We start from the raw sequence: 24,491 nt of genomic DNA on the forward strand, positions 1-24,491 counted from the left end.
CAATTTATTTCATTTTTTGTTTAACCTTCCAAGCACAACATCTAGAAATGGAACCCAACAAAGGGCGCCGTTGCAAGTAAGATCTTAGGGTGTAGAATGTATAACCAAGGAATCGATCCAAATATTCAGGAGCTGAATCAAACTGTGAGAGCAGTAATTGATAAGAAAGTCTAAATTTTTATTGTCAAATTAATAGTAGATCCAGACAAAAAGATGAAATGAGCATCCATGAACAGAAGATAAACATGATCAAAATGAGATGTAACTTGTAAGCCTATTCAGAGACTCATAATAAGAGCCTCCTGGCTTTAGACATGAATTTGTCTTCTCCTTCAGCTGTAACATTTTGTCTTCTCCTTCAGCTGTAACATTCTTTCTTTAATTTGTTTCCCTTCTTCTTCCGACATCAAAGTTCTAATTGCATCCTCAATGTTGGTCCTCTTCAAGTCATTCTCTAATTGCATCCCTACTTTCCAAACATGGCTAACGTACCTTGCGTTCACCATTTGATCACCAAAACAAGGCATACAAATCATTGGTACCCCTTCACAGATACTCTCCAATGTTGAATTCCATCCATTATGCGTCCAAAATGCCCCAACAGCAGGATGTGCCAACACTTGTTGCTGAGGAGCCCATTTGACAATGTGTCCTCTTCCATCCACTGCTTTCAAGAACTCACTAGGTAACAATTCGAGCCATGAATCAACCCGGGCCTAACCACACACAAGAAAGGGTGATTGCTATTTGCCAAGCCCCAAGCAATCTCAAGAAAGTCATTAACTTCTATTGCTGCGACGCTTCCAAAGCTGACATAAATTACAGATTTAGGTGGTTTTGTGTGTAGCCAAGAGATTGAAGTTTGGTTTGTGACATCAAGCTGCTGGAAGAAGCTGGAAAGTGAGAATGAAAGGGGCCTATTGGGAAAATTGGCACAGGAAAATCCTCGCGGAGTTTAGGCATGGAGAGTTGTTCAAGTTGTTCAAATGAATTCAAAATCAGACCTGCTGAAACTTTAGATTCTCGTATCATTCCTTCAATAACTTCATAAAGTGCATCCATGTTAGATTTTCTTGAATACGGGAAGGTCTTTAATTCTGAGGGGTGGAAGTTCCTCAACTGCATCCTCTGCTCGAGATGAAATTTAGTAACAGATTCAATGTAGCTTTAAACTAGTGTAACGTCACTATTCAATCATACAATGGAATATTTCAAAAGTTGTTTATTGGCATAAATACATGAACATACACTCAAATTTGTTCTTAGCTGACAAGTAAGCACTCCAATTTTGACTATAGACACATCAATTGTCTCTACAGTATCAGTTGAACACTTCAATTTACAAAATGATCATGTAGACACATCCAAAATTTATGTGTTACGTTAGTATCGGATGTCCACGAAATGCAACGGAGACGAGTTGGAATATTTAATTCCTTTTTGAGACCACATTGAAGTGTCTAAACGTGCACTCTCAAAATTGGAGTGATTTCTTGTTAGCTGAGACCAAATTTGAGTGTATGTTCAAGTGTTATGTCTTGTTTAATTATATGGATTGTTGCCAAAAAAAACTCTCTATGTCAAATTCAACGTAGATTTTTGAATTATTTACGTATGATTTTCTTTTCTTTGGGACCCTTCTATTTTGAGATAAGTATAAAAAACACACCTAAACTATTACTTTTTTTGAGTTTCATACCTAAAGTATCACTTATTAATTTGAGAAACACACCTCGGTGGTGTGTGTAATACACTCTCTCTATTTTTAAAAAAAATCTTGTCACATGGCATTCCACATGGATAAAATATTAATCCTATAACGATCCAAACCATCATTATTTTTTATTAAAAGGAAATTATAAAAATTTGATGTGACTGGTTCCCACCACCCTGCCAAAGCAGGATGGTCCACTTCTCCACTTCTATGAAGTGGAGGTTAAAGGCGAGGATTTCTGTAAAACCCTCCAAAAAGGCTGCTCTTGACCTGGGGAGAAGAGAGAAGGGAATCTCTACATTCATAAGGTTTCAACCAGTGAAATTCAATCCGGTCTTACCGTAGGACGTTGAGGATCAATGGTTTCAACAACACTATCTCTCCACGGATTGCTTGGCGCCGAGGTAGGCTAGGCTTCTCCTTTCTGAGTAGTAAATCTCTACCTACTATGTAATATAGAAGGAAAATTAATGAGAAATCTTACACTAAGCTGTGGGTTATGGGTTACGGGTAGAGATCCGGTTATGATAGGATAAAAATAGAATGTGACCTTGGTAGAAAAGTGTTGTGGGGAATTGAAAAGTTATTGTTGTGATGTTTGTGTGCAGCTGATTAATTTACATCGGTCATAGAATCTCGTACAAAAAACTAAAACCAGTAGACTTTGAGGTTAAACCTCTAAGGGTTGGTAGTGGGGACGTTGATTGTTCTCAAAATTATCTTAAAGATGTAATTGAGTTACCTATTATATGCCTAAACGTGTATAGATAAGGGTGACAGGTTAGATTTTATATAAATGAGAATTGGCTAGCCTATTTTTATGATGAACCTATTCTTGGTGGTATAAATATTGTAAACATTGAATGTTCTTGTGATTGTGATATTTTGGGATCAGGTGTCACGTTTTGACAGTAAATTGGATCGGGTATCATATTCCGACATGTTATATCTAGATTGAGTGTCACATTTCAAAATGTATTTTGGATCGGGTGTCACGTTCCGATACAAATATGACTTGTTTGGGTCCCCTAAAAGGGCCAAGTATGTGTATGTGGATGGTCCCATGAAAGGACCTGATGATATATATATTTTCATGTGTTAGTGAGATCAGTGGTAGGTGAGTCATGGACTTAGAACTATAAATGAATTCTTGAGTTGAGGTGCGCTAAAATCAGAGGATTGTGATCATAAATACACCTATAAGTGGTAAGAGAATGGGCCCTGTTAGGCCTGGATGTGACTTATATGGTATAATCATATTCTATATTTATACCTAAGAGTTGAGGTTTCTAGTTGCCAGAGAGTCTTACCATTACAATTTCCATGAATAATTGAGGTAGGGATAGTGGACATTTAAAACTCAGGTGAGTTGAAGAGTGTGGTTGTGAGACGAATATTCTTTATGTTGTGAGGTAATTAGACCAACTAGTGAGAGTTGGGCGAAATCATTGAATGGTTAAAGTGGTTAGGTGGGGACTATTGGGGTGATGGAATAAAGGTAAGGCAGACCCCGAATCCATAGGTTTTTAAGTTGTGACTAGGGTGGTAGTGGAATTGTATTTTCTAGGGTGGTGAATACCCTGAGGGTGAGAATAAGGAGTGCATTTATTGGGCTGTGGTGACTAAATTGAGGAAGCTAAGTGTGATGATGTCTCTTATCTTTCTGTTCATATATTATGCGGTGGGTATCAGATTGAAAGATGATGCCTACCAATACGTGTTGTTTGTACTGATACTATTCTTGCTATGCCACTTAGCATAGTCTGATTGTAGGGTCAGCTATGTTTCGTAGATGAAGACGAAGGTGATCCTTCAACAACTTTTATCTTTCCTTCATCTTGGGGAAGCTGAGTCATTGACCTTGTATTGTATTTCTACTCTTAGTAGCTCTTGTATCTGTTTAGACTAGCATCTTTGGGGCTTTTGTATAATTGAATGAATTGATTTTAGTAGAGTTTTGTTCAAAAGTTTATAGTTAATTATTCAAACTTGTCTTAAATTCCACAACTATTTTTATATAAGGGTTCTCCTACTTCGGGTGTGTAGTGGGTGCTTGCAAGGCCCGGTGGATTGGGTCGTGATAATTTGCTATCAGAGCCCATGTTACCTGTCTGCCAGTACAAGAGTAAGTATGGAGTAGACTCCTGCGGATTAGTGTGTTGACGTCCATATTCAATTTTTAGGAAGCTATGAAATATTTTAGGAAGTAGTTTCATTTCTTCTCTCTTATTCGTGCGATCTATCGCTTATGGTATGGGTTGAGTTCAATTGGTATCTATGGATTCCAATTGGTATCTCAACGAGGTAAACTGGACATTGTTGTCACGGCTGAAGGAACACAAACAAGGAAATTGGAACCAAGAAGGCTCCAATTGGTATCTTGCCTTAGAGGCGGCGATGATACATAGATGATCAACTAATTTCATCTATGGAGCAAACTAATTACTTTACTTTCTTGAGTTATATAACTGAACATTTGATTATATGCATAGTGACTCCTAATTTAACGTGTGAAATACCTTTGCTGGTATGTTGAATTTGTGTGATGTATGTTTTCCTAATAGGTTCTATGAACTAGAGGTCAGGAAGGAGTCATAACTGTGTTACATGCTTGAACTGTGTGAAATCCAAGACTATTAAGGGATGAGTCCTAATGTGTTGAATGATATACTCGTGTGAGGAAATGCGACCTGTAAATGGTGTATGGACTTACCATTGGTATTAATTGGTAAGGGACCTTAACAAGTGGGGATTGTGGAGAAACTCCTATTTCGGAGCAGTCAAAACTTGGTTCAAAATCAGGTGAGAAAGAGATTTAGTGGAACATTGGACTAATGATGATCATGAAAGATCATACGTGCTCAAACCAAAGCAAAGTGTTGCAGAATTGTGTCTATCTAAGGTGAGGGATTGAACCATTGGGTTGATAAGAAATTGATGACTCAAGTTGTTTTAGATGATGCCTTGTCTATCTTGCTGTCCTTGATTCTAAGGGGGGGGGCGATAATCCCTTATGTATAATGCTGGGTTCGACTCTGGGACAGTCTACGTCAAAATTCTCATGGAAAAAGAAGTCAGAGGGGTTGAGTTTAACTTGGGAGGTCTAAAAGGGGAATAGAAGACATGAAGAATGCCCAAGGGAATTCTTTGAAGCTACTGTCTCGGCAAAATTCCGCACCAGTGGGAACATCCCGGTAGAGCGGTCTCGCCAAAGAAGGAATTATCCTGTAAAGGCGGGATCTCGTGAGTCAGAGACCTCAAAAAAGGGTCCCCTATTTCCCCCTACTTTTGCAATGAACTCCAAGGCATTTTTGGCTACCTCTAAAGTCAATATAGTGACCGACAAAGACTGAATACCCTTAAAAATGATGGTATTAGCATGTACGGTGATGCAAGAAAAGTTAAAAGCATCTAGTGCTTACAAAAGTTAGAACAGTAGTAAAGAAAAACAATAAATTATTTGTCTCTTGCCCAAACGGGGCAACCCAAGAAAATACCAAAAGCCTAACGAGGGCGAGGGGGAGTGTCGACATCTGAATTTAGGTCCTCTGAGGGGTACTCTCCTTCCCAGTCCTCGTTCAGGAAGGGGAACTCAAAAAAATCTTTGGGATCCAACCTGGGAAATTCCCTCTGGGGAGTGACACAGGAGAAGATGGATTTGATAGTCTTCCACATCCTCATCATGAGGCGGTTCCTCTCTATGCTCTTCCCCTGCTCCCACTGTAGCTAATGAAGAAGCATTTCCATCTCTATGGCAGTAGTTGGTGGCACTGGAATAGGGGTCCGGGTAAAGTGTTCTCCTAGTCACCTCTGAACCGTGTCTAAGTCCTCCTCCAAGCGAAGGTCAGCTGGTGGCTGTGATTGAGTGGGAGGGGCATTATCTTCGTCCTCATTCTCAACCTCTACTGCTGCTACCCTATTTCCTGACTGCTCTCATTCCCATCATCCCTTCGCATCTTTGGTACTCGAGAGGAGGCTCTCCTGATAAGAAATGGAAGGAAAGAAGGGTCCATGTGGAGTACCTCATCAAAGTCCAGCAAAGGCACCTCGACTGTCTTGCACATAGCAGTGATCAGGCCCAATAGGAAGAATGCCTTCTTGTTGTCGTGGTAGAACATCTTCCACTCCGACACAATCTGGTCCCCCACATTTAGGCCTATTCTATGAATAGCATAAGTTACCACTAAAGCCCTAAAAAATGTCACGTCGGTACGGTTGCTAAAAGGACAGATTTTCCTGGCCACCAAGTGTTGCCATCTTTTTGCATTGTCGGACCAATCAGTGCTAGTGATGCCCTCGGTGCTGGGCCAGTAGACCCTGCTCTGGCGTTCTGGGACCACCAGAGTGTCCTGTAACCACTCTAGGTTCATCTCCCTCAACCTATCCTCACACTCTACATTTGAGGCCTCCGGTACTTCGAGAACAACATTAATATAAGCAGGACTCAAGGGGATGTCCACTCCTCTAATGCGAATAAAGGGGTCAGGATCATCCCAGTGGACTGTAGGAAGGATGGCATAGAACTCGCTCACCTAACTAGTACGTGCGGAAGTAGGGGTTTCGGTCAAGGGACCCCACCTGAACTCCTCCAGTCGAGCATAGAAGTAAGATATCTTGTTTTCCATTCCTATCATGTGGAAACCCCTCTCGGGAAGGAATTTATTATTTCTAAAGTCATGGTTCCTTTCCTGAGAGGCGGCATGGGGAAATCGGGCAAATGAAAGGTTAGCATCGTCGTGGTGAGCCATAGTGAAGTGCCTGCAAGTTTCATAAAAAAATTTGGTTAGAACTAAAGAGGGTAAGTGTGAGATCTGGGGTTAAAGGGGAGAGGGTCTCTAAAATGAGGCTACTGTCTGGCAAAATCCCGCCAGAGCGGTAGGATCCCACCAGAGCGGGATGAAGGCAGCTAGAGAAGGCTTCATCCTGGATGAACACCAGGCACGATCGATGGCGCCTCTTCACCCCAAATCATAAATTTCTTCCAAAATTTGGCAGATCAGTACTCCTAAGTATCCTAGCAACATTATCTACAAAGTAATTCGATTCAAAAACTCCAAATAACTAGTGTAATCAAGTTTGGGGCCATCGAAAACCTTTCAACTTCCACCCCCACAATCTAGTCCAATTTGGGTAAAAATCTTTGTTAACCTTACGCCCAAGACATCAGGGAGACATTGTGGACGTAAGGGGAGAGTCCATGCTACATTAATTTAGCAATGCAAGCAAAATATTTCTACGGGACTTGAAAACTGCCCTATTGGCCTTTGATTTTACAAATTCCTAGCATGATTAAGCATTGAAGGTAAAGATTAGCATGAAGTTAAAGTTAAGAATGAGTCTTACCATTACATAGGCAATCAAAGTGGAAGGCTTGAGAGAGTATTGGGAGATTTTGAGTGAGGAATGTGAAGAATAGGAGAAACTATTCTTCTCCCACTCTTTACTAATCATTTCCAGCCCACCAGGGCGGCAGGATCCATCTCCAACGGCATCAGTCCAGCGGGAACATTCCCTCCAGAGCGGGATGGGGCGGGTCAGTATGGTTTAAAAGGTGGGTCTACTTCCTTTGGGTAATCCATATTGAGCATGTATTAGAGGTGATTTTGTTCTCACCGTAATCCAGATTATGTAAATTTTCCTTGGATTTTGGACAATGGTCATTTTTCTGCAGTGAGCCCGAACCCGGCTCGTAACTTTCCTTACGTGTCATTTGGGGACGAACGAGGGGTAAATTGGTATCTATTGTAACGATCTGAACCATCATTATTTTGTATTAAAAAGAAATTGTAAGAATTTGGTGTGACTGGGTCCCACCACCCTGCCAGAGCGAGATGGTCCCGCCGAGGCGCCACCGCCAGAGCGGGAACTCGAGGGACAGAACTTAAGTCACGATTTTTCTTATTTTCTCCACTTTTTTAAAGTGGAGGTTAGAGGTGAGGGTTTCTATAAAACCCTCCAAAAAGGCTGTTCTTGACTTGGGGAGAAGAGGGAAGGGAATCTCTACATTCGGAAGGCTTCAACCGATGGAATTCAATCCGGTCTTACCATAGGACGTTGATGATCAATGGTTTCAACGGCACTATCTCTCCACAAATTGTTTGGCACCCAGTTAGTTTAGGCTTATCTTTTCTGAGTAGTAAACCTATACCTGCTATGTAATATAGAAGGAAAATTACTGAGAAATCTTATACTAAGCTGTGGGTTATGAGTAGAGATCCAGTTATAATAGGTAGTGGGGACGTTGATTGTTCTCGGAATTATCTTAAAGGTGTAATTGAGTTACCTATGATATGCCTAAACGTGTATAGATAAGGGTGACAGTTTAGATTTTATATAAATAAAAATTGGCTGGCCTATTTTTGTGATGAACCTATTCTTGGTGGTATAAATGTTGTAAACATTGAATGTTCTTGTGATTATAATATATTGGGATCGGGTGTTATATTCCTACATATAAATTAGATTGGGTGTCATGTTACGGCATGTTATATCTGGATCAAGTGTTATGTTCTAACTCATATTTTGGATCGGGTATCACGTTCTGACACAAATATAACTGGTTTGGGTCCCCTGAGAGGGCCAAGTATGTGTGTGTGGATGGTCCCATGAGAGGACTTGATGGTATATATATTTTCATATGTTAGTGAGGCCAGTGGTAGATAGGGCAGCTCACAGTTTTTGTTAAAATCAAAACCAAACAAAAAATTTAATCAAACCGACTATAAAAACCGATATTTGATTTGGTTTTAAATTTGAAAAATCGATAATATTTGGTTTGGTTATGGTTATAGTAAAAAATAACTGAATAAATAACCGAACCAAATCGATAATTATATACATAAAATTTATAATTATTTATATTATGAATTCTCTAGTTAGTTTAGTTTAAATATGTAATATTTTCATTTTAATGGACAAAGTTGTTTGTATTTTGGAACCTCTATTTGATTGTTCTTTTAAATCTAAACTGCGTTGCAAATTTGGTCCACCTGATTTGCCATCAGCATGTCTTTCCCTCAATATGCAGTAAAGTTCATCCTTGTGGGTCATGAGGAAAAAAGAGTTTCATAAGAAATTTTAAGAATGTAGAGAGAGAATATTTGAATTATCCCGGCTAGTCATAAATCGAAAAACCAAACCAAACTGACAATAACCAAACCGGTGGTTATTATTTTACTTGGTTTGGTTATAGTTTTAGATATTTAAAAACCTATTAAATTGGCTTGGTTATGGTTTTAATCAATAACCGATCCAAACCGAACCATGAACACCCCTAGTGGTAGATGAGTCATGGACTTAGAACTATAAATAAATTCTTGAGTTAAGGTGCGCTAAAATCAGAGGATTGTGATCGTAAATATACCTATTTATGGGTAAGAGAATAGGACCTGTTAGGTCTGGATGTGACCTATATGGTATAATCGTATTCTATATTTATACTCCTAGGAGTTGAGGTTTATAGTTGACAGAGAGTGTTACCATTACGATTTCCATGAATAACTGAGGAAGGGATAGTGGACATTTAAAACTCAGGTGAGTTGAAGAGTGTGGTTGTGAGACGGATATTCTTTATGTTGTGAGGTAATTAGACCAACTAGTGAGGGTTAGGTGAAATCATTGAACGGTTAAGATGGTTACGTGGGGACTATTAGGGTGATGGAATAAAGGTAAGATGGGTTCCTAACCCACAGGTTTTTAAGTTGTGACTAGGGTGGTAGTGGGACCGTATTTTCTAGGGTGGTGATTACCCTGAGGGTGAGAAGAAGGAGTGCATTTATTGGGCTGGGGTAATAAATTGAGGAAGCTAAGTGTGATGATGTCTCTTATGTTTCTGTTCATATATTATGTGGTGGGTATTAGATTGAATGATGATGCCTATCAGTACGTGCTGTTTGTACTAATACTACTCTTTCTATGCCACTTGGCATAGTCTGATTGCGGGGTCAGTTATGTTTCGTAGATGAAGACGAAGACGATACTCCATCAGCTTCTATCTTTCCTTCATCTTGGGGAAGCTGAGTCATTGACCTTGTATTTTATTTCTACCTTTAGTAGCTCTTGTACCTATTTAGACTGGTATCCTTGGTGGTTTTGTATAATTGAATGAACTGATTTTTGTAGAGTTTTCTTCGAAAGTTTTTAGTTAATTATTCAAAGTTATCTTAAATTCTGCAACTGTTTTTATATCAGGGTTCTCCTACTTCGGGTGTGTAGTGGGTGCCTGCAAGGCCTGGTTGGTTGGATCGTGACAAATCAACCTTAATAAAAAATAAATAAATTATTAATATTAGTTTAAAGTTAAATGCTAAAATATTTTCATCCCCCCCAAAAAAGAAATTATTTTTTATAAAAGAAATTACTTTTTGAAAGAAGATTTTTTTAAAAAAATAAAATTTAAAATATTTTGTTCACGCATTTCACCCCCCCCCAACACACACACAATCCTCGTCATTTTAATTTTTGAAATTTATTTTATAAAATGCATACTTCACCCCTGTTGTGGCTACAATTGCACACGCAAGTGTACGTAGTCTCTCAAGTAGTAAAGTAGCTCTTTCAAGCCAGATATCGAACCCACGGGGATTTTGATAAGGAAAACAATGTTTTATCAAATGACTATAATGATTATAATTGTGAGATAGATTTAAGATGATTTGTTAATAGCTTTAGAAGTAGGAAAATCTTCTACAAATGAAAACAATGTAGTAGTTACGTCTATTAATCAGATTTTTTTTAGAAATTCCATGGCTATAGCATAATGTGAAGTCAAGCCTACTATTATTTAATCTCAGTTTCTAATGGGCTATTTAATCATTGATCAAAATGGGTTAATAATCCAATTATGGTCTCCCAACCTATAATTGCCTTTCTTCATTGTCAACCTAACTACATCGTTGAGCGGGGATAGGCATGGAACAATAAAGACGCATTTAACTATCATCCTTTATCATAACCAAATATGGTATATAGGTATGTGTCACAAAAATCCTATATACTAATCATCCTAAAATATATTAGTATGAACACATTCCTTCCATTCTTTGTTCTATCTACTTGTCCTCTTCCGATTTCAAAATAGACAATACATATATCTTAATGTTCGCCAAACATCAAAATCATAACCACAAGAATGAAAGAGTAATTAAAATCAATAACCAATCTTCAACCAAGTTCAAATACTATTAAACCATGACTTCATAGCTATAGCCCCAGAATTTGAGTGTTTAGCTACTCATATTTAAATAACAACACCAAGTAATTAAATTCATACAAATTAAGAAATACAACAAAAGAAGAAAAAGGAACCTAAGATGTTTTTGTTCTTCTCTTCTTGCTTCCTATTTCTTCTATTCTTTTCAGCCTCCAAAACGTAGCTTGACTTTTCTTGCCCTAGCACAAAACTATTTAAAGTGCTTCCCACCTTTCAATTATTGATGGGCAGAATAATAAATAATTCAAAAGTTGATGGCGCTGCAGTGGGGCATTGCGCCACTATCGCACCCAGAATATGCCTATGTAGTTTTGCACTTGGCGCTGCAGTGGGGCATCGCGCCACTATCGCGTCCAAAATATGCCTCTGTAGTTTTGAACTTGGCGCGGCGTGCCACTAGAAGGTTTGCAGGGTTTGGTGCTGCAGTGGGGCTGGGTGCCACTATAGCGCCCAAAACATGCCTCAGTAGTTTGCATTCTGGCGCGGCGCGCCATTATAATCTTGTAGGGTTTAGCGCTACAGTGGGTCATCACGCCACTATCGCGTCCAAAATATACCTCTGTAGTTTTGCACTTAGTGCGGCGCGCCACTAAAATCCTTGCAGGGATTGGCGCTATAGTGGGGCTGGGCGCCACTATAGTGCCCAATACATTCCTTTGCTTATGCTTTCCAAATTCCTGCATATACTTGAACATATACCTTAGTGCACACTTTTTCTATTAAAAACACATAATTTAGCTCCAATATCTTCTCAAAATGCCTACCAAAGGATGGCCAAACATGGTACATAGGCTCATAAATGTGCCCAAGATCACCACCCCACACTTATGCTTTTGTTTGTCCTCGAATAAATACCTGAATTAAGCGTAGACATTGATCTATCATAAGCATAGGGTAGTCCGGCTCGGATATACAATGAGCACCTAGCTAAACATGTTTACATCATCATGACTAGTTCAACATCCCTTAATCTCAAGAACTGACTCTATAACACAGCAAACTCATATGCATAATTTAATTGGACATCATGTAGATTATCAAATCCTTACAATTGAACATGTACATCTCACTAAAATCGAAATACCCACAAACACTCAATTAGCCTTAGTGGGTATATAGCAACAAAATCACTCACTCTCTCAAATGATTTCATGTGCAACACATGAATCTCCATAGGCTTGCCCTTAGTGTTTTGCTCTACTAATACAAGAATGCAGTAGTTTCAAGATCACTAGGTCTTCATAGGCTGTAATGTAAAATGATGGAATGGTAAGAATCATTATTAGGTACCTTTCCCAAACGCTTCAATACATCACACTTATCTATTTTTTTTTAATAAGAGTACTTAGAATTTTTGGGTTGGATTAATGATTTCAATATAATATGGGTTTAAGCTGCATAATGAGGCTCAATCGGGCTAACAAGGGATTGAGAATTTGAGTTAGGCACAAAGCAAGGGGAAAATAAACAAGGCTACCAACGAAATACTTAGTTCCTTTCCTACACTTTACATTCTTTATTTCATTTCGCATACACACCGAGAAATTTCTAGCTATCAATATGTCTGCACCGAATGCATACAATCCTTACTCACACATAGCACATGTACAACTGTAGGATGATAACTATTGATTACCAACTACATAATCATATAAATTAGAATTAAGCATGCATCACCTGAGTCAACTACAAGAGCTTAAGTGTCTTAAACTAGTTATTTCATTTCATAACATGCCTTCCCTCACGTGCATAGCCTAGTCAGACGCTTTCCATACAAACAAAAACATATTTTTTTTGGTACGGTTCAAAAGGGACTATCCTTGTCTAAAAAACCATAAACAACTACCAAGAAACCCAAAATGAAAAATGCACTAAATAAAATCTCTACAAAGATACAATAATCATTCCAACTCCCACCCCACACTTAAACAAAGCACTGGCCTCAGTGCTCCATATCAATGCACAGTCTTAAGAATGAAAGAAGGAACTCCCTGCATTGCTCAGTCATCATCTCCTCCATCTATGAAGGTTGTGTCATCTACCACCATAACAATAGTGGTAGCTGTATCCTCTGGTTCTTCATCTTCCTCGTCATCACCCACCTCCTCTATGGTGGGTTCATCATCATCCGGAGGCTCTTGAAAAGCTGACCCCACCCTGTACATATGCATAGCACTATCCATAATAGGATAGCGATCTGCCAAATTTGCCATCTCATCATTCATTGCCGGACGACCACCAATACGCAGCTGTAATTCTGCCATTCCAAACATGTGACCTATACAACTTTCATTGCGAACTTGTCGTTCTACGACAAATAATATCTATCTCTGTGCCGTGTCATGACTTTTTATTTTAGTCATGTCAACCACCTTACAAATCAAGTATGGCACCCTCGGTGCACTTAGATCATAAATCTCTTCTTCAACTCCTTCAGTCTGTAACAATAGAGTTATTATGCTACCATAATAGAAACGCCAGCTCTTATTGTTTCTAAATTTCAGCATATTATGACGAATCATAGATCTTGCATTTACCTGCAAACATTTCATCAAACGATAATCCAGGATAACCCTTTCCCGAGTTACATCCGATATATGCTTACTCTGTAAGAAGACACTACATACAATTTTCAACCACACCTTAGCTTCACTATTTAAATGTGAATAATAAAGCGTACTATGTCTTTCGCCCTCTCTTATCTTGTAACTGAGTTAGTACCGCACAAAGTATGATGAATATCTCTATACGGTGGCTGTTCTTTCATGCCCAAAAATTCATTATAATCACATTGTGGTGTCCCCAAAAATTTATTCAAAGCTCTAGTAAAAAAAGTATAGCTTTACCCCGAACCTCTACCTTATTGGTACCGGACTAATCAGTGTTCTAATTAGCATAAAATTCACGAGCAAAAGTTAGATTACACTCACCTTGGTCTTCAAAAATGAATTGAAGACCCAAATTGTACACCATCTCGTGGATTCAGGGAAATTCTGTCTGCAGCTTACCTTCATTGACGTATTCATCTCCCATGTATTTGGATTTTTTTTGGGAGTCAAACCAGTCTAGGCCATATTGTTCTACTACCTGCCGACCGAACCGATGCGGTGGTATCTCTGAACTCACTTGTCCCATGGATGTAGAAACCCCACTTTTTGGGACCTCTTGCTTCCTACTTCTTGGTCTCCTTGTTTCCCTTTTGACTCCATTAGAGAGGAGAATCAGATTTTAAGGAGAACAAACTAAAAATTGGGTTCATTGTTTGGGAATGGTGACTGATCAAAGGGGGTCTTTTTAGCAGTTGTTTGAGTTTTTAAGGGTTGTGTGGGAGAATGGAGGTTATTTTGGGAAGGTTTGAGTAGAAATTAGAGTGGGAAATTGGAGGAGAAGGTTGTTTGAAAATGGGGGTCGGCGGTGGTAGTGGAGGTTAAGGTTAAAATAATGGGGTTTTGTGGAGGGTTTTGGGAATTTTTAAAGATTTGATTCTTTGAGTTTTAGCCCGAATATGCTATTGGCACTGTAGTGGCATATCGCACCAGTATAGCTCCACACTGAAATTCTGCATTATTTTTTTATGGCTCTATAGTGGGACGGGGCGCCACTATAGCGCCCAAAACAAGCCTCAGTAGTTTTACTCCTGGCGCGGCGCGCCACTAAAATCTATGTAGGGATTAGCGCTGTAGTGGCACTAGGCGTACTATAGCGCCCAGAACATTCTCTGCCTATGCTTCTCCAAACTCCTGCTTGTTCTACCTGGCCTCCTGTTGTTCTGCACATGAAATTTCATGATTATATCAACAACTCGGTGGGTTGCCTCCCACCTAGCGCCTTATTTTTTGTCATGGCATGAAGCTTCAACATCTATTTTAAATAAAGAATTACAAACTTAAACTATGTTACAATACCAATCACGGGTTGCCTCCCATGCAGCGCCTTATTTACCATCATGGCACGACCTAGCCTCAGTTGCTTCACTCGTTCTCCAGTTCAATGGTTTCCTCTTCATGGTTAACATCCTTACCAAAGTAATGTTTAAATCTTTATCCATTTACCAGAAATATGGATGTCTTCGTCGCATTCCACAATTCCACAACTCTATGTGATGTTACCTGTACGACTTCAAAAGGTCCACTCCACTTGGATCGCAGCTTCCCTGGAAAAAGCTTTAGTCTAGAATTAAAAAGAAGTACCGTTTGTCCTAGTTCAAAAATGCGGGTGATGATGTGTTTATCATGCCAACGTTTTGTTTTCTCTTTGTAGAGCTTGGCATTTTCATATGCATGGAGCCTAAACTCCTCTAACTCATGCAATTTACCCAACCTCTTTTGACCTGCTAACTCTGGACTTAGATTAAGCTTCTTGATCGCCCAGTACGCTTGATGTTCTAACTCTACTGGTAGGTGACAAGCTTTACCGAATATCATTTGGTATGGGGTGTTTCCAATGGGTGTTTTGTACGCTGTTCGATATGCCCAAAGAGCTTCATCTAACTTCTCCGACCAATCTTTCCTTTGAGCATTCACTGTCTTTTGTAGTATCTACTTCACCTCTCTGTTGGATACCTCAACTTGCCCACTGGTTTGCAGATAATATGATGTAGCTACTTTATGCCTCATCCCATACTAAGACAAAAGATTCTTTATTGTTTGATTTATGAAGTGTGACCGTCCATCACTGATAATTGCCCTGGGAGTGCCGAATCGAGTGAAGATGTGCTTTTTTAAGAATTTTCTCACCACTTTAGAGTCTTCTGAGGGAAGGGCCATGGTTTCCACCCATTTGGACACATAATCCACTTCCACTAATGTATATTGATATCCACATGATGATGGAAATGGACCCATGAAGTCTATTCCCCATACATCGAAGATTTCAACCTCTAGAATGTTGTTCAAAGGAATTTCATATCTTCGTGAGATGGTTCCAGTTCTTTGACATTGGTCACAGTTCTTCACATACCCTATAGCATCTTTAAACAATGTAGGCCAAAAGAAACTAGATTGTAGTACCTTATGTGCAGTGCGCTCTCCTCCATGATGGCCGCCATATGGTGATGAGTGGCACCCATCCAACACTTGGTGTGTCTTTACTTTTGGCATACATATCCTCACCATTCGATCAATACCTCGCTTAAATAGATAAGGCTTATCCCATATGTAGAAATGAACATCATGCATAAGCTTCTTTTTTTGTTGCGAGGTGGCATCAGGAGGGAACAATCCACTAACAAGGTAGTTCATAATATCTGCGTACCATGGGAGATCTTGTACCTCTATTCCCAACATTTGCTCATCTGGAAACTCCTCCTTTATCGGCTTCTACTCAGCCACATGGGACGAATCCTCTAATCTTGATAGATGGTCTACTATTTGATTTTTGCATCCCCTCCTATCTTTGATTTCAATATCGAATTGTTGTAGAAGCAGAATCCATCTGATGAGCCTTGACTTGGCATATTTCTTGTTGAACAGGTACCTAAGAGCTACATGGTCAGTAAAAACAATCACTTTTGTACCTACCAATTAAGAGAGGAATTTATTAAACGCATAAACCAACGCCAACATTTCCTTCTCTATGACCATGTAGTTGGCCTGAGCATAGTCAAGAGTCTTTTTTGCATAATAAATGAAATGAAAATTTTTCTCCTTCTTTTATCCCAGAACTTCTCCCACTGCTGTGTCGCTTGCATCACACATTAGCACAAAAGGTAACTCCCAATTAGAAGCTAGTAGGATAGGGGCTCCAATCAACTTCTTCTTCAAGAGTTCAAATGCCTGCAAACATTCATTATCAAAAATAAATTTTATCTCTTTTTCGAGCAAACCACACATTGGTTTGGCTATCTTTGAAAAATCTTTGATGAAACGCCGGTAGAATCCGGCATGGCCTAAAAAACTGCGAACTCCTTTTATTGAGACTGGTGGTGGGAGTTTCTCAATCACTTCAATTTTTTGCTTTGTCCACTTCCAACCCATATTTTGACACTTTATGTCCCAACACAATACCCTCTTTTACCAAGAAATGACATTTCTTCCAGTTTAGGACGAGGTTTGTTTCTTCATACCTTGCGAGTACTTTCTCCAGATTTTTCAAACATAGATCAAAAGACTCTCCAAAAACTAATATGTCATCCATGAAAACCTCTACGAACTCTTCCACCATATCATGAAATATTGCAATCATGCACCTCTGAAAATTGGCAGGAGCATTGCAAAGACCAAATGACATACGTTTGAATGCATACGTCCCGTAAGGACATGTGAATGTTGTCTTTTCTTGATCCTCTGGTGCAATGGTGATTTTATTGTAACCTGAATACCCATCTAAGAAACAGTAGTATTCTTGGCCTACTAACCTATCAAGCATTTGGTCAATGAACGGCACAGGGTAGTGATTTTTTCTTGTTGCATCATTCAACTTTCTATAGTCCATGCATATGTGCCAACCAGTCACTGTTCTCGTGGGGATTAACTCATTTTTTTATTGGTTATCACAGTTATTCCCCCTTCTTTAGTACATACTGAACTGGGCTTACCCACTTACTGTCAGAGATTGGATATATTATGCCTGCATCTAGCCACTTAATTATCTCTTTCTTCACAACTAGGGCTCAACCGGCGTTGTGATTGTGCACTAGCCTTATGTTCTTCTTCCATGAAAATTCTATGCATGCATAAAGCGAGGCTAATATCGTGACATGTACCTTAGACATTTGCCATCCAATTGCCTTTTTGTGTCTATTTAGTACCTCAAGTGCTGCCGTGACCTATACCTCAGACAAAGCGGATGAAAGAATTACTAGCAAGGTATTATTTACTCCAAGAAAAACATACCTGAGATGTGATGATAATTATTTCAACTCCAATTTAGGGGCTTCCTCCAAAGAAGTCTTTGGTGAGGGCCCCAATTCTCTGTTCAAAGGTTCCATATTTTTCTTCCACATGCTGACATTTGGCATGTCAAGCACAGTACCTAACTCTTTAGCATCCATGTCCTCTTCAATATCTTGGCCCATCAGTACTTTTTCCAACGGATCATTTTCTACAGTGAACTGAGCTGAGACTTCCTCATCTATTATGGTTACAACAGATAACTCTTCATAGATTGCAGGTAACTTCAGTGCATGATATACATCAAACACTTCCACTTTATCGTGTTCTCTCATAGTCAATCTACCTGTAGCTACATCAATAAGTGCCCCTCCTGTTACTAAGAACGGGCGTCCCAAGATAAAAGGAACATCGAAGTCAGGCTCAAAATCTAAAACAACAAAGTCGACAGGGAAAATAAGGGATCCTACTTGTACTAAAATATCTTCAATGATACCGCCAGGTCTAACTACAAAACGATCAGCTAACTGTAGCAAAATAGTGGTTGCTTTAAGTTCTCCCAGACCTAATTTCTTAAGCATGGATCTAGGCATCAAGTTAATACTAGCACCTAGATCACAGATACCTCTGCCATTGCTATATTTACCAATGGTTCTGTACTGTAAAACTACCTGGATCTTTTAGTTTAGCTGGAAGCTTACTTTTGTTCAAGATTCTTGAACTACACTCTTTAGTGAGTGCCACTGTTGCAAATTTAGCTAACTTGATTTTATTGGCCACAATATCCTTGACGAATTTAGCATACTTTAGGATTCCCTACAAAATATCAATCAAAGGAAAATTAATTTGCACATGTTTCAATAAATCTATAAACTTTGCATAACACTCCTCTTCTTTCTTCTTTTTAAACTTTTGTGGGAAAGGAGGAGGAGGTTTTGTCTTTGGTTCCTCAATTTCTTTTGTATCGCTGGGTTCACCTTCTTCTCTAACTTGTTCCTTACCTCTTACCTCTGCCGATTTGGTTTTGGGAGCCAATTCAGTGAGTGGGAGACCACTGCGGGTACTCACAGCATGTACCTGTTTGGGGTTTGGGTCAGTGTTACCTGGTAAACCCCTTTGTTGGCGAGAACTTTGTGCACTTGCCAATTGTCCAAGCTGTTTTTCTAACTGTTGTGTAGCTAACTGATTCTGTCGAACATCTGCAGCTAGCTTAGCCTGGTCTGTCATGATTTGTTTCAACATGTCTTCTACACTCATGCTTCTTGATTTTCCTGGTCCTTGAATACCTTGACTTTGGTTATTGTATTGTTGACCATGATTGTTGTATTGTTGTCCACCTCCCTGTGGTCTGTATTGAGTCTGCCCTTGCTATTGATTTTGCTGATTTCCACCCCATTATACCCACTCCATCTAACCATCCGCTCTTAATTTATATATATTTTTTTATATTTTTTTCTCATTTTGTGTTAGATATGTATATATATTTTTAGAAAAATATTTTTTCCTACTTGCATATCGAATATAACAGAAATACAAATTTTATTTTAAGAAAAGTATATATATATATATATATAGAGAGAGAGAGAGAGAGATTGATAGAGAGATAGAGAGATAGATAGATAGATATAGATATATCTAACACGAAATGAAAAAAAATTAAAAGCGGAGGGTTAGGTGGGGCGGGGTAGAATTTTTTTTTTAAAAAATAAAAATATCTAAATTATTATTTGAATGTGAGGAGGGGGAGGAGAGATGAAGTAAGAATTTTTTTTAAGAACTTTTATAAAAAAAATTTAATAAATAAAACTAAAAAATGGTGTGTGTGTGTGTGTGTGGGGGGGGGGGGGTTATGGTGAGAGAAAGTGGGGGAGTGAGGTAAGAAAAATATTTTATATTTTATTTTATAATTATTATTTTTTTGCCGAAAATAGTAATACTTTAATCTTTAATTTTAACTAATTCTAATAATTTATTTATTTTTTGTTAAGGTGGAATGTTTTATCCAAATTTTTTTAAATAAAAGAAAGAGTGTACTACACATACTATGGTGAGAGTGAAATTAAAGATATGTGTAATTGTCAAGCTAATAAGTGATAGTTTAAATATAAAACTTAAAAAAAAAATCAATGTATTTTTAACACTTATCTCTTCTATTTTAGAATAGAATTTCTTTAGGAGAGTGTGTGTCCAGCAAAGGACGAAAAATATTACTGGACTATTTCTTTCCAGCTACTTAAATTTTGGCCAAAAAGATTTCCCCCCAACAGAAAAGGTGGTCCATGTTGTAAATCAAAAAGTGTGAGAGAGTCAGATAGATGAGTAGTTTCCAGGCTACTTTTTGTGCATTGCCAGTCATGACAAAAAAACCAAAAGATGTGTGGGCGCCTGCCGATATTGTTGTTGGGCAGTGGAATATGTGACAACTTCGTTCCGTTTTATTACGTCAATAATCAAACAATAGAAGATTCATCTTAGACAACATAAAGTTTTGAATTAAGGGGTGGAAAATTTTGGTGGGACTCCCAACACATGTTCTGTAGTTTGGAAAAATACAATACACACTTAAAAGTTACGACACTACTAAAACATTCTGCTTTATCTAAGAAATTTATTTCTTTGGTAATCAAGATTTACCTACCGCTATCGCCGGTTCGGGATAAATTTTATCGAAGGATACTCTCAGAAAATAGAGATGGAGATATTTGTTAGGATCGAAATAATTAGGTGTCCTACGAAAGTTAGTAAATCAAATTTCGAAAAACTATGAGTAAAAAGATAAACGAGAAATATATCAAAAAAGACAAAAATATTTAATGTAGTTTAGTCAATCGACCTGACATCCACAAGAGAAGACGAACAATCCATTATAAATATGAAAGTACAAAATATAAAGGAGAATAACCTCACACAATTCACTCGAAAAAAAAGAGGTTTACACAAATATTAACATAATACATGTGTCTCACAAATTATCCCCCTACCCAAAACTCTCAAAGCCTTTAGGACTACATTGTAAATGCTGCCAAGTTAAAAGGAATGATCCTCTATTTATAGAGTCATAAATATTTTCCTACAAAAAAAAGACTATCCAAATATGGAGATTTTCTATTTTCTTTATAGGAAAAGGAAAATCCAATTATACTAGAAAAGTTAGGGCAAACACCCAACAATTCTCCCCCTTGGCCTGAATTTTTGACAAAATAAATTTGCTCCATCTTCTTCACATAATCTTCAACAGGTTGCATCTCCATATTTAAAATCTCCTCCATCAAATCTTTATCTCGCGCAGAGAACCTCTCTGACAAAATTTCTCAAACAAAAAATTTCTTCATTACTTTCAAATAGGTTGTAGCTAGAATTGAACCAGCCAAGATGAACACATGTTTTCAACCTCGCTCTAATACCACTTGTTAGGACCGAAATAATTAGTTGTCATGCGGAAACTAGCAAATAAAACCTCGAAAGACCATGAGTAAAAAGATAAACGAGAAATATACTAAAAGAGACAAAAATATTTAACGTGGTTCAGTCAATCGACCTACATCCACAAGAGAAGATGAGTAATCCACTATAAATATGAGAATACAAAATATAGAGGGGAATAACCTCACACAATTCACTCGGAAAAAAGAGATTCACACATGTGTTAACATAACACGTGTGTCTTACAAATTCTCCCCCTGCCCAAAAACTCTCAAAGCCCCTAGGACTACATTGTAAATGCTACCAAGTTAAAAGAAATGATCATTTATTTATAGAGTCATAAACATTTTCATACAAAAAAAAAGACTAGCCACATATGGAGACTTTCTATTTTCTTTTTAGAAAAATGAATTAATTATACTAGAAAAGTCAGGATAAACACCCAACAATAGTTCGTTATCGAATTTGACTCTTTTTCATTACACTTTTTCTCTATTTTGTTCAAGTACATATTTCGATAAGTGACCTTTGTCAAAAATAGTTTTTAAATGTGCAAATGAATCTCATTTAAGAGATTTCCTAACAATAGTTAAGAGTATAAACTTTTGGAAAACGCTTTCTAATTTGGTTATGAAATATCACTCTCCCTACAAATATTAATACTCATTACTCCTTTTATTTCATATTAAGTGAATTTTTGAGGAATTTTTCATTGTTCAAAATAATTGAATTGTTTAAAGTTCAAGATAGATGTTTGAAACTTTTTTCATATTTGCCCTTTCATTTATTGAAGTTTTATATTTTCTAGGAGATAAATTACACTACTTGCAAAGTTAAAAACATAATTCTTTCTCTTTTGATTTAAAATCGGCAACTTACAAAGTTATATTTATGATTTTACAAACAGTAATAGTGAAAAGTATGATTCAAATTATGTGGTTGAATATTTTTCTTAATATGTGTGCATTGCCTTACAAATTCACGTAATATGAAATGGAGAAAATATTTTTTTTTTTTGTAAGTATTACACCAAAATATCAGTGAACTTCCCTACACCCCCCTCCACATAAAAAAGTCCGAAAAAAATATATTCATAACCTTAACAAAAAAATTTAAAAAATAATTATATAGTATATATGTGGACAAATTTTTCATTATGTTTGCCACTTGAAAATTAGATTTCATTATCACACCTCCAGTTTATTCCTCTAATATGTTCTATAATTCTTTTTCTTATACTTAATTTTAATTAATTTTTAAAACTGTGATACACGGTATATATGTGGATAAATTCAATATTCATATATATGGAAAGTAAAATTTGTCCACATTACATATTACTAATTTTCCGCATTAAAGAATATCCGCAAAAAGTTCTATATGAAATTATGAATTAGATTTTATTTTTTCTATGAAAATCATATTTAATTTGATGCTCTTTAATTCAATTATGAACAAGAATGAAACTGGGTAGAGTCAATGAAATATTCGGTGAAAGAAAATATTTAATTTGCAGCTTTTTAATTCTAATTACATGAACGCCTTTGAGGTGTTGTGGAGGGAGGGGAATTTACTGATTTTTAAATATAAATTTAGAGAATACAATTAACGATACATTAATGAATACCAAAAATGTTGGGGAGTTCAATATTTCATACCAAAATTAGAGAGTGTATTTCAAAATTTTATATTTTTAATGGAAAATGGCCGAAAATGCCATCAAATTATTGGAAATGGTACAAAAATGTCCCTCATCCATCTATTGAGCCTAAAATGCCCTTGATATCCACCTTTAGGTCCAAAAATGACATTTTCTTTAACGGAAAAGGGCACGTGGGGCATTTTTATATTTCATTTTCAATAGTTCAAGGACATTTTAGGCCATTTTCCGTATTAAAATTTTGTTAAATAAATTTTAAATAATTTAATTGTAACCAATAGATGACCGCCACGTGTTTAAAAAAATTATTCATATTATTTAATTAAAATTTTGTTAAATAAATTTTAATATATAATTAAATTGTAACTAATAGATGGCCGCCACGTGTTTAAAAAAATTATTCAAATTATTTAATTAAAATTATGTTCAAAACATTTTGATTTATAATTAATTTTAAATAATTAATTTTTAACCAATAGATGACCGCCCATGTTTAAAAAAATTATTCAAATTATTTAATTAAAATTATGTTAAATAAAAGGTCATTTTTGAAACTAAAGGTGGATGATTATCGTATAACATTCTGAAAATTAATGCCCTTGTCATTCACCTTTAGGTCCAAAAATAAATTTTTCTTTAACATAATTTTAATTAAATAATTTAAATAATTTTTTTAAACATGTGGCGGTCATCCATTGGTTACAATTTAATTATAAATTAAAATTTATTTAACATAATTTTAATTAAATAATTTGAATATTTTTTTTAAATAAGTAAAGACCATTTATTGGTTACAATTTAATTATTTAAAATTAATTATAAATTAAAATTTATTTAATAGAATTTTAATAACGGTAAAGGGCCTAAAATATCCTCGAACTATTAGAAATAGTACAAAAATGCCCCTCATGCCCTTTTCCGTTAAAGAAAAGGTTATTTTGGACCTAAAGGTAGATGTCAAAGACATTTTAGGCCCAATAGATGGGTGAGGGGCATTTTTGTACCATTTTCAATAATTCAAAGGCAATTTAAGCATTTTTTCGTATTTTTAATAATGATTAAGATGCTTGTTAAATAAATTAAATTTATACTTTTAAAAATTATTTTTAACAAGTGTCACTCATCTAAATGTGTACTTTGTACTTGAGGAAATTGAGAGAAAGTGTAATGGAGAGGAGTCAAATCCCTTTGTTATCTATAGATATTTTACTTGACATAATATTCATTAAAAACTTAAATATACAGATCAGTTGCACTCTCAACCAGGGGTGGATCTAACTAGGAGGCAGGGGGTTACACCCTCGGTCGTAAAATTACATTGTATATATAAGGTCAAATTTTAATATTATAAATATATAATCTTAAATAAATCCCCCTCAACACTACTAAAAGGTGTAGCTGAATGGTTCGGGGGTATCAATTTGTCTTTGAGGTAGCGAGTCTAATCCCCCTAACAACATATTTTGAAGAGTTTGATCTTTTCTCACTCCTTTTTCATTTTTAATAAACAATGGGCTTTGTTTGTTCTTTTTTTACTCCTTTTTAATTTTAAATGGAGAATGAACAACAAGGGGCATTTGTATGTACTTATTATTTGAATAGCTAGTTTTTTTCTATTTTGGTCAAGTATAAATATTAGATCTAAAATATTAT

The 24,491-nt window shown here is 36.8% G+C and overlaps 1 pseudogene; it reads right to left on the reverse strand.

The window, feature by feature from the left end:
• Window positions 1–282: 282 nt before the first annotated feature.
• On the reverse strand, window positions 283–1,131 carry LOC129896468 (UDP-glycosyltransferase 76B1-like; annotated as a pseudogene).
• Between the last annotated feature and the right edge of the window lie 23,360 nt (window positions 1,132–24,491).

The sequence above is a fragment of the Solanum dulcamara genome, chromosome 7, assembly GCF_947179165.1.
Source record: "Solanum dulcamara chromosome 7, daSolDulc1.2, whole genome shotgun sequence".
Taxonomy (NCBI): Eukaryota; Viridiplantae; Streptophyta; class Magnoliopsida; order Solanales; family Solanaceae; genus Solanum; species Solanum dulcamara.